Here is a 12,350-nt window from a genome sequence, read left to right on the forward strand (position 1 = left end):
CACATTGCTGTCATAATTTAAACTGTAATCATAAAACTGTTATGCATAACAATAAATGGGCACAGCCTTATTTGTGTGTCTTTCATACATATAGTATTGCATTTACATATAATGCAGAACTATTGAGATGGGCAATCAAATATAGACACTATTTGCTCAGATGTTGTCAGATGGTGTCTATTAATGTATATTAAAATATTATTTCTTTTTAGCAAAGCAAAAACAAATAAAAAGGACACTTAGAAAACCATAGTGATTAATACAGTATACTTCAATGTAAAATTGAATCAAAATGTTTAAAGAAATTAAACAGGGGCGAGGGTCCACCTAGAGAGTTCTCTTGGAGGAAATATCACAAGGGCATCCTTGGTTACAGCTACTAGAGACGGTGTGTCGGGGGGATTGTGAGCAGTCCCATGGCAGGCCTGTTAAGACATGAGGTTCTGCCCTCCCACCCACAGAGGGGTTGCTTCTCTCCTTCAGCTGACTCTTGAGACGAGCTCTGAACCTTCACCGGTATCCATGGTGACTCACTGGGAACTCAGATTCCTCTAGGTAGCTCGCCAGATGATTCAGGAGTCAGTGGTAAACTGGTGGTTTATTCTCTCAACTAGTGAACAGTTTTGATAAATGTTTCAGATCCACCATTCATGCTCAAGCTGATCTAGATTATACTTGGTTACTCTGACTGTGGCAGTTTCCTGTTATGCATGACTCAGAGGTTTTTTTTTTTTTCTGTGTTAAGGGTGTAATGGCTCTGTATTGTCATTTGTGCATGGTAACAGTTTAGTTGTAAACTGTACATGTAAACTCCCTTGATGCTTAGCAAGAATTGCATGGATAAATAAATAGCATACTGATATTTAGAAAATTAAATTTTGGTAAATTATAACAGGAAACTAATTATAACACATAACCGTACTCTATTTTTGATTTTATATAAAAGATGTATGGAAGAGCGTAGTACAAATGACAATATCATGTGATGGATGTGCAATATTTTCTCAGTATTTGTAATGAAAGTTGTATAATGTATGTTCAAGGTCTATGTTGTGCATCAGGAGGATGCTTGGGTGGAAAGTTATCACAGAGTTTAGTGGTTGGTGGGATTAGTGGGAGAGAGGCAAGGCAAGGTAAGTTTATTTATATAGCACACTTCATACACAATGGTAATTCAAAGTGCTTTAAATAAAATAAAATATAATAATAATAATAATAATAATAAATCACAACAATAAAACAAGGAATTTTAAAACTTGGAAAATTATTTAAAAGGTTTCAAATGAATTTAAAACAGTTAAGAATAAAATATAATGCAATCAGTTTGGACATTGCACAGTGCTCATTCGATAAATGTACAGCTAAACAAATGAGTTTTGAGTCTGCATTTAAATGTGACATGTTTTAGCACATCTGATCTCTTCTGGAAGCTGGTTCCAACTGCGGGTGGCATGATAACTAAAAGCGGACTCCCCTTGTTTTGTGTGAACCCTTGGTATTTCTAACTGACTCGATCCTAATGATCTTAGTGGTCTTGTTTGACTTTTAAATCAATCCTAAATGTAACTGGAAGCCAGTGTAAGGACCTGAGGACTGGTGTGATATTCTCAGGTTTTCTGGTTCTAGTCAGAATCCAAGAAGCAGCGTTCTGGATGAGCTGCAGCTTTCTAATAGTCTTCTTGTGAAGGTCCGTGAGGAGACCATTACAATAGTCCACCCTACTGGTGATAAAGGCATGAACAAGTTTCTCCAAGTCTTGACTGGAAACAAAACATCTAATTCTTGCAATGTTTTTTAGATGATACAGTATGCAGACTTAGTTACTGCTTAGACATGACTACTGAAACTAAGTCTGTTTCCAGAATCACAACAAGATTTCTGACTTGATTTTTAGTTGTTAGACTCCCAGAGTCAAGGTATGCATTCACCTTGAGAACTTCATCTTTGTTTCCAAATGCAATGAAAATTCTGGTATATCCAACTGTTCATTTAATCAATGCATTGGCAGAGGGAGTCAATGTGGCTGTAGTCATTTGGATATAAGGCTAGGTAAATCTGGGTATCATCAGCATAGCTGTGATAGGCAATTTGGTTCTTTCTTATTATTTGACTTAGTGGGAGCATATACACTCTAAACAAGAGCAGTGCAAGAACTGAGCCTTGTGGGACTCTGCATGTCATGGACATCCAGATTTATTCTCTCCTATACTCACATAATAACCTCTCCCTTCTTAGTATGACCTGGCTGAACCATTTGAGTACCATCCCAGAAAGTTAAGATAAGTGACAGTAAAAGCATTTATAAAGATTTCCATATATATATATATCTCCTATTAATCAAAATAATTTGATATATAAAACACACACACACACACGCACACACACATACACACACACACACACTGGCATATAGTACTTATGAGGACAGTTAGCATTTATCATGGTTTACAAGGACAAGCCTTTCCCAACATCAGGGTATCAATTCAGTTATGCAAAATGATTAATTTATTGATTAATAAGATACATCTGACTTTATATTTAGCATATGATGTACATCATCAAGAAGACTTGCTACAGAAATTTCACAGGTTTATAAGGTCAAAATACAATCATGGTTTAAGGGGACATCATGGGTTATGAGGTCTATAATACACACATTTAACCACTTGCTGGTCTACGAGGACATAAATGATCAAGTTAATACTGAATGAATATTAATAATACATTTAATGTTGAAATAGTTTTTAACATTTTAAAGTGATATTCTAATAAAATTGTAAATGTCATCTTTATGAGATCTTTTTAATTTTTCCTGCCATCATGTTGTGATTTTTCTAAATCTATGCAACAGATCCAATACAAGATCCAAATCCAAAAACACATCAGACAACATATTTATTGTCTTTATTTCAAGGAATATCTAAAATCTTATATACAGTAGTATTTTTGGCTAATTGCTTACTTGCAAATAATTTAATTTCATTTATTTTTACTTTTCTGTGTGAAACATGGAAATGAGAGAGGTGGTCCTTACAAAGCTCCAGCGGATCTTTACTGACTAAGCAACTGGAATTGGGAGTTGCTATGGAATGAGGCAAATGCCTCATGTCAAATTATTTTTTAATGACCACTTTCCAAACACATAGGGCTGTGTGATTAATAGAAATCGTAATAAAATCACAATTTGAGTGTGCGAACTTGGAACTCTCCAGCTGACTTGACATCTCATAGCAAACTCTGATCACTATTCCTTAGTTAGATCTGACAATTGATGCTTCTATGTGTGGCCTCTTAACCAATGATTCACTGTAGCGATGCAATGACTATCTAAAAGGAATATAGCTATGTGAAGCCTCAGATAATAATAAAGGAAATAAAATAATACAAAAAATAATTCAGGATTAAATTATCATTGAAAACGACTTCTGTTTTGTCAAGTCATTTATTCCTTTAATTTCCTATTACATTTATTTGTTTATTGTTTATTTATTCATAATTTCTGCAGATTTGGTCCTCCATCTACACTGGGTATAGTTTCTCTATATCACAGACATTTTGTATAAAATTTTTAAAAACTTTTTTAATTAGCAATATTCATTGTCAGTTCTTTTTCCTTTCAAAGTTTTTTCTGAATAGATCAAAAGTCTTGCAATGCATTTTTTTTTTTTTTTTTATTATTATTTTTTTTGCTTTAAACACACTCCTTTGTTTCGGACAAAGTCCCTGATATTTTGATTATTTTTTGCAAGAATGGCATTCCTTTAGAGAGGTAAGATGCCCCTTGATTATATATGTTTTAAATTGCCTGAAAACTGCTTCCACTTCCTGCTTTGCCTATGGCTTTTTTACATAGTTTGGCCTGAGATACAAATAAAATATGTAAAATAAAAATATAAAAATATGTAAATCAGTTGCATTGTGATATTACTGTTTTACTTAAATTTAAACCATTTATTCTAAATGATCGTACAAATTCAGCGTATACCTTTGTTTGCAGTGATCCCGATATGGTTAACTGCATCATTTGTTTCCATGAATTTATCTGTTAATAAGAATTTGGAGAATTCGTCACTAAATGAACAAAACGTGGAATATGAACATTGAAAGTTACATGATGCTTAACAAAACATTTTTTTAATGTTCTCAAACTGCAATTAGTTAACGTTCTCGAACTGTACTTAACCTGTACTTAACCAATTAAGTGAGCTTTGATGAAAACTAACGTACATTCTAAAACAAAACATGAAAGACTGCTAATGATATTATTCTTGCTTAACATCCATAATGTTACTAGATTATAAATTAACTTTTCCGTCACTTGAGATTACTGAAATACTAGCTTAGCTGTGTTCATAGACTTATCAACTGATGGCTGTGTTTCCAGAGAAAGCCGCCAATTGAACGGACTCAATACTAACCGCGGTGTGATCGTTCATAAACGACTACAAAATCACAATCCAGTCAGTGACAAATGGACGAAGTCCATTATCTCCTCTTTAATTATAAAGTAATTTTTCAAGTGATTATATTAATATATTAATATATAGTAAATGGCTTATATATTTGTTCCTTACTTTGTTCCTTACCCAGATGCCAAAATTATACAATTGTTTGTGTTCTTTATGAGTATTGGAGAGCTAATACTCATAAAGAACACAAACATTTGTATAATTTTGGCATCTTGGTAAGGAACAAAGTCACTAAGTTGCTTAATTCTTACATTAAAGCATTAGGGTTGCTCAATGGGAAGAATCACACAATATTTATCAAAACAAAATTTCTTCACAATATTGTCGATGTACATAAAATGAATACAAAAAAATAAATTCAAGCGCTAACATAACTATTGTATAGGAGGGTTAGTCGATCTCCATTTCCTCTCAGCCAAACAAACAATAAAACTTGAGTAAAAAGTCTTAAAGTTTGTCATATTTATTGTACTTAAGTTCAAAAAGTATTTTTTTTATCTTCAACGTACTTAAGTATTGAAAGTACAAGTATAAGTAAATGCACAATGAAAAAGAAGCAAATACATGTACTTCTCAATAAATTAGAATGTAAATTAGAATGATTCACAGCCCTAAGTCATCCCATGCCATGATTCAGCTGACAAACAAACTGACATATTATTGAATATTAATACTTATTGGTATTACTTAGCATAATTATTATTATTAGAAGTAGTAGTAGTATTACTACAACTACTACCATTGCTTGAAGTGGCAAAAATAAAGTGTTGGTACTTCCCTAAGGAGCAGGGCTTTGTTGGGGAAAAGGGTTAGGGGGAATTGGTTGCCCCCTCAATTGCAAAAGCGTAGTTTTGGTTTGAATATTGGTGGGTTGAAGTGTGAACCATTAACAGCGTCACAGGGCATATGCTAAATGGTCCAAAGATGGAAACTGGTTAATAACATAACTGCAGTAAAGTAGCCAATAGTTAATCACTTATTACAAGGTGCATGGGAAGTCAAATTAAATGTTTATTCAATAATTGTATATGCACATATATGTAATATGTACAACATATATATACGACATATATGATATGGAGAGTGATGAACTTTTGGCTATAGAACTACATTCACAAGTCCTGCGCCCCCTTAAAACCATGATTGTACATATACGACATAGTGAGTGATGAACTGTCGACTATAGAACTACATTCACAAGTCTTGCGTCCCTGTACACCATGATTGTTTATACACATTTACGATATAGAGAGCGATGAACTGTCAGCTATAAAACTACATTCACAAGTCCAGCGTCCCTGTACACCATGATTGTTTATACACATTTACGATATAGAGAGCGATGAACTGTCGGCTATAAAACTACATTCACAAGTCCTGCGTCCCTGTACACCATGATTGTTTATACACATTTACGATATATGGAGAGTGATGAATTGTCGGCTATAGAACTACATTCACAAGTCCTGCGTCCCTGTACACCATGATTGTTTATACACATTTACGATATAGAGAGCGATAATCTGTCGGCTATAGAACTACATTCACAAGTCTTGCGTCCCTGTACACCATGATTGTTTATACACATTTACGATATAGAGAGCGATGAACTGTCAGCTATAAAACTACATTCACAAGTCCTGCGTCCCTGTACACCATGATTTTTTATACACATTTATGATATAGAGAGAGGTGAACTGTCGGCTATAGAACTACATTCACAAGTCCAGCGTCCCTGTACACCATGATTGTTTATGCACATTTACGATATATGGAGAGTGATGAATTGTCGGCTATAGAACTACATTCACAAGTCCTGCGTCCCTGTACACCATGATTGTTTATACACATTTATGATATAGAGAGCGATGATCTGTCCGCTATAAAACTACATTCACAAGTCCTGCGTCCCTGTACACCATGATTGTTTATACACATTTACGATATAGAGAGCGATAATCTGTCGGCTATAGAACTATATTCACAAGTCCTGCGTCCCTGTACACCATGATTGTTTATACACATTTACATATATGGAGAGTGATGAATTGTCGGCTATAGAACTACATTCACAAGTCCAGCGTCCCTGTACACCATGATTGTTTATACACATTTATGATATAGAGAGCGATGATCTGTCCGCTATAAAACTACATTCACAAGTCCTGCGTCCCTGTACACCATGATTGTTTATACACATTTACATATATGGAGAGTGATGAATTGTCGGCTATAGAACTACATTCACAAGTCCTGCGTCCCTGTACACCATGATTGTTTATACACATTTACGATATAGAGAGCGATAATCTGTCGGCTATAGAACTATATTCACAAGTCTTGCGTCCCTGTACACCATGATTGTTTATACACATATACGATATAGAGATCGATGAACTGCCAGCTATAGAACTACATTCACAAGTCCTGCATCACTGTACACCATGATTGTTTATACACATTTATGAAATAGACAGCGATGAACTGTTGGCTATAGAACTACACTCACAAGTCTTGCGTCCCTGTACACCATGATTTTTTATACACATTTATGATATAGAGAGAGGTGAACTGTCGGCTATAGAACTACATTCACAAGTCCAGCGTCCCTGTACACCATGATTGTTTATGCACATTTACGATATAGAGAGCGAAGAACTGTCGGCTATAAAACTACATTCACAAGTCTTGCGTCCCTGTACACCATGATTGTTTACACACATTTACGATATAGAGAGCAATGATCTGTCGGCTATAGAACTATATTCACAAGTCCTGCGTCCCTGTACACCATGATTGTTTATACACATTTATGAAATAGAGAGCGATGATCTGTCGGCTATAGAACTACATTCACAAGTCTTGCGTCCCTGTACACCATGATTGTTTATACACATTTATGAAATAGAGAGCGATGAACTGTCAACTATAGAACTACATTCACAAGTACAGCGTCCCTGTACACCATGATTGTTTATACACATTTATGAAATAGAGAGCGATGAACTGTCAACTATAGAACTACATTCACAAGTACAGCGTCCCTGTACACCATGATTGTTTATACACATTTATGAAATAGAGAGCGATGAACTGTCAACTATAGAACTACATTCACAAGTACAGCGTCCCTGTACACCATGATTGTTTATACACATTTACGATATAGAGAGTGATGATCTGTCGGCTATAGAACTACATTCACAAGTCCTGCGTCCCTGTACACCATGATTGTTTATACACGCGTACGATATAGAGAGTGATGATCTGTCGGCTTTAGAACTACATTCACAAGTCCTGCGTCCCTGTACACCATGATTGTTTATACACATTTACGATATAGAGAGCAATGATCTGTCGGCTATACAACTACATTCACAAGTCCTGCGTCCCTGTACACCATGATTGTTTATACACATTTACGATATAGAGAGCGATGATCTGTCGGCTTTAGAACTACATTCACAAGTCCTGTGTCCCTGTACACCATGATTGTTTATACACATATACGATATAGAGAGCGATGATTTTGTTTGTGCGTGGCAGTCGTCTGCGAGGGTCTTTCGTGCTGTTTTTTTGTTTATTTTATTATTAAAGTCTTCATTTAAATGTCCGCCGGTTCCCGCCTCCTTCTTCCCGAGATTATGAAGTTTGTACTCTGTTACAATCGTATTTTTTATTCGGTACTGTTCTGAGTGAGATATTGTACATAAAAGATGTTTACATTTAGTCCACAACACAAAAACATTACTGAACTATTAAAAAAGGTACAAACATTCACTGATGCTCCAGAAGGAAACACGATGGAATTTAAAATCAAGGTAAATTGTACTTAATTTGTGTTCCAGGAAACATACAAGTATCTTCTGTTGCTTATGAAGGGCAGAACTAAATGGAAAAAAATTATATTTCAACAAAATAAGAAAAATGTGGACATCTTCATCGTGTTCAAAAGTTTTCAACCCCTCTCTTATTGCATCTTGTTTCCTTTGGAGCATCAGTGAATGTTTGTACCTTTTTTAATAGTTGTGTTTGAGTGCCTCAATTGTCCTCAGTGTGAAAAGATGTATCTCAAAATCATACAGTCACTGCTGGAAAGGGTTCAAATATGCAAAGATGCTGGCAAACTGAAGAATCTGCAGGACTTAAAGATTTTTCCGAAGAACAATTCTCAGTTTAATTGTTCAGAACAAACAAGGGACTCATGCACAACCATCACAAAACAGAAAGACAGTCATGTATCATCAGGTAACCACACACAGTATTAAGAACCAAGGGTTCCCAAACTTTTGAGTGGGGTCATTTTAATAATTTCAGCAATATTTTTTTAGTATTGTGGACTAAATGTAAACATCCTTTATATACAATATCTTACTCAGGACAGTACTAAATAAAAAATAACATGCATTTAGTATTATCTCTTTTATTTTGTTAAAATTATTCACATTTTCACAGATTCTGCAAGGGGTTCCCAAACTTTCGCATGATCATCAATCATAACTCCAAGGTTTCTGTCTGTTTTTGAAGGAGTTATGGTTGATGTGCCTGGCTTGATGGTGAAATTGTGATGAAACGATGGGACAAGCTGAGATGTGAGCAGCTATCATAGGATCATCAGGATGGAATGAGAGGTAGAGTTGAGTGTCATCAGCATAGCAGTGGTATGAAAAGCCATGTTTCTGAATGACAGAACCTAATGATGCCATGTAGACAGAGAAGTGGTCCAAGAACTGAGCCCCAAGTCCTTTACATTTTATTGGTTCAATATTGTATTAATAAGCTGTCAATTTCAGTTTGATCTTTGTGGTTGATGTTTCAATATGGCTTGCAACACGTCAAAAGTAAATTGGTATCCATTAAAATATGGTATAGAAATTGGTAACACTTTATAATAACTGCACACTATTAATCATTAATTAAGCATTAGTAAACAGATAATTCATAATTTATAAAGCATTAATAGACAGTAATAAGCAGTTTATAAATACAGATATACATGCTTTATTCTTTATTTAAAAGCATATCTATAATGTGTTTAATAATTGTATTTTCATACTTTATTCATGATCAATTTATCATTTCTCAATGAAGTATAGCATTATTTACAAACCAGTTATTTAGGAGTTGCCAGTGATTCATAAGATCACAAGAAATGTAGTAAATTCAGGTAGTTATAAAGCACTTAGTAGTGGTCAGTTAACTATTTATGTGAGCTCATCTAAAGTGAGTCTAGTTATGCCTTTTAAAGCATTTATTAAGGATATTTAAAGGCTCAGTTATCTTCTAAACAAAAAACGGAAACAAACACCACACAGTGATACAGAACATAGAAATATTAACAGCCTTTAAATCTCATTTGTAAAAGCTTTACAAGGCAAAAATAGTCCTCACTTTAGATGAGCTCACAAAAATAGTTAACTAACAACTACATATGTTTTATAACTACCTGAATTAACCCTGAATTACAGTAGAAATACATGTTAATAAACCATTTATTAACACTATAAGTAACTATTACTATATGTCTGAATAAAAAGATGTATGAATGCACATTTAAATAGTTTATTAATCATTTATTTACAATTTCTAAGTGATCTTATGAACCATTGACAACTCCTTAATAACTGATGTGTAAATAATGCTATACTTAATTTAGAAATGATACATTGATCATTAATAAAGTATGAAAAAACAATTATTAAATACATTATAGATATGCTTTTAAATCAGGTATAAAGCATTTATATCTGTATTTACTGTATAAACTGCTTATAAATGTCTATTAATGCTTTATAAATGATGAATTAACTGTTTCCTAATGCTTTACTAAGGATTAAAAGCATGCAATTATTATAAAGTGTTACCTAGAAATTATTATAAAATAATACAACGAGTATACATAATTATGTAAATATTATTCAGAAACTGTATTTGAAATGAATAATTAGTAAAAATGATTAAAACCCATTATTAAAAAAGGTCACATATTTGAGTTGAAGCATGACCAGCTAACATAAAACTAATTTTAACATCTGTGGTCCCCCTGGCATTCAAAAAATAGTCCTACCTTGAGTTAGCATATTAAGAGGCCAAATCTGAGTTGATTTTTACAGCCCAGGAAGCACCTTTTTGCTTAAGTATGTGTAGATCTCAAAACAGGGCACATTGCTTGACAGTCTGTGCTTCCATCCAGCCTGTTTTACTTTAGATATGCTTTCATTTATGCCATTTGGAATGCAGTACTATTAAAGGCCCAAGACTCATGTACTGACAGACTTTCACATGCGCTTTGTGTTTGTTATCCTGAACCTCAGTTTCTGCTGCGGTTAAATGCACTTGCATTTTCAAATACTTTTATATGAAATTGATGTACACACAGTCAATTATGTTTTCAGAGCAGGACAAAACATCTGATATCAAAATAGATCTGTGCGTTAATACAACCTGTTAAAGCGGCCACTTTCTTTGATCTCATCAGTAATAATCAAACGGCAATAATGCTGAGGAAAAAAAGAAAAATCCTTAACTATTGTCTGTACCCTTTTGACTGGACACTTAAAGAACACTTATTTTAAATAAGTTATTGTTTAAAAATATTAATAATAATAATAAAGTTGATTTTGAACCAAATAAATTTGATAAAAAATGTAAATGAAAATGTAGCCATGTAATATTGAAAACTGAGAATGTGACGCTTCGTGATATTGAGTTTGATAATGATAATTGTAATTTAAGTAAATTGTGAAACCAGTGAAGATTCACACCCCTGTTTTTAAGATGCCAGTACTGACATACAGAGATTTCAACTATAAACAAAAAGCATATAACTGCAGTTTTTTTAAGATGTAAAGTTGTATATATGTATTTGCACAGCAGAAGAATTAATTGGAGAAAAAATGTAGATGAAGAATCATTTTGGAATTGGATTGTGACTCCCATAATTGGAATAGGATCTGATCATGAAGTGCCTGAAGATTCCCACCCCTAATAGATGTACAGATTGTATGACAACATTGTGATGCATTGATGCATCAGTAATCATAATTTAATCGAATTGTGGGCCTCTGAATCTCAATCAAATGGTATTAATGAGATACCCATAGATTCCCACCCCTAATCTCACACTGTCCAATAGAAAAATTAGATGATCTTACTTTACCAATTGTAATAGCTTGAAATGTTATTACAATGTCTGTATCTACACACACTTTATTCAAATCATTATCTGGTTTAAGAGGACTCTTTACACATACACAACATGGTATATAAGGTCATAGTTGTAATATATACACATCCACATTATGGTTTATGAGGTCAATTCTAAAATTCTTTGAAATCTTCATACAGGCCTTTTTTTATGCATAAAATAATCATATATTGCCTTTGTTTTATGAGGACACTGATATGTCCTCATAAACCCAAGTGTCCTCATAATGCTGGTGAGTAACCTGACATTTTGTCCTTATAAACCACATATGCCAGTTCACACACACACACACACACACACACACACACACACACACACACATATATATATATATATATATATATATATAGATATATTGCAATGTATAGCAATAAACATGCTCAGCCTTCTCTCATTTATTCCTAAAATCAGTGAGAAATAATAACTGATTAAAAAACGGTGACTGAAACCTGATTTTAAGCCTAAAACAGTTATTTTCTGAAAAATTCTGATTGGTTGATTGGAATGTTGTTTCAGGATCGATCAACAAGGATGTTGATCCAGGAACATGTTGTACTTGGTGATATCACACTCGCCTCTCTCTCTCTCTCTCTCTCTCTCTCTCTATATATATATGTGTGTGTGTGTGTGTGTGTGTGTGTGTGATTTATTTTCTTTAATAAGAAATTCAAATG

This window comes from Carassius auratus, chromosome 9, assembly GCF_003368295.1.
Source record: "Carassius auratus strain Wakin chromosome 9, ASM336829v1, whole genome shotgun sequence".
NCBI classification, from domain to species: domain Eukaryota; kingdom Metazoa; phylum Chordata; class Actinopteri; order Cypriniformes; family Cyprinidae; genus Carassius; species Carassius auratus.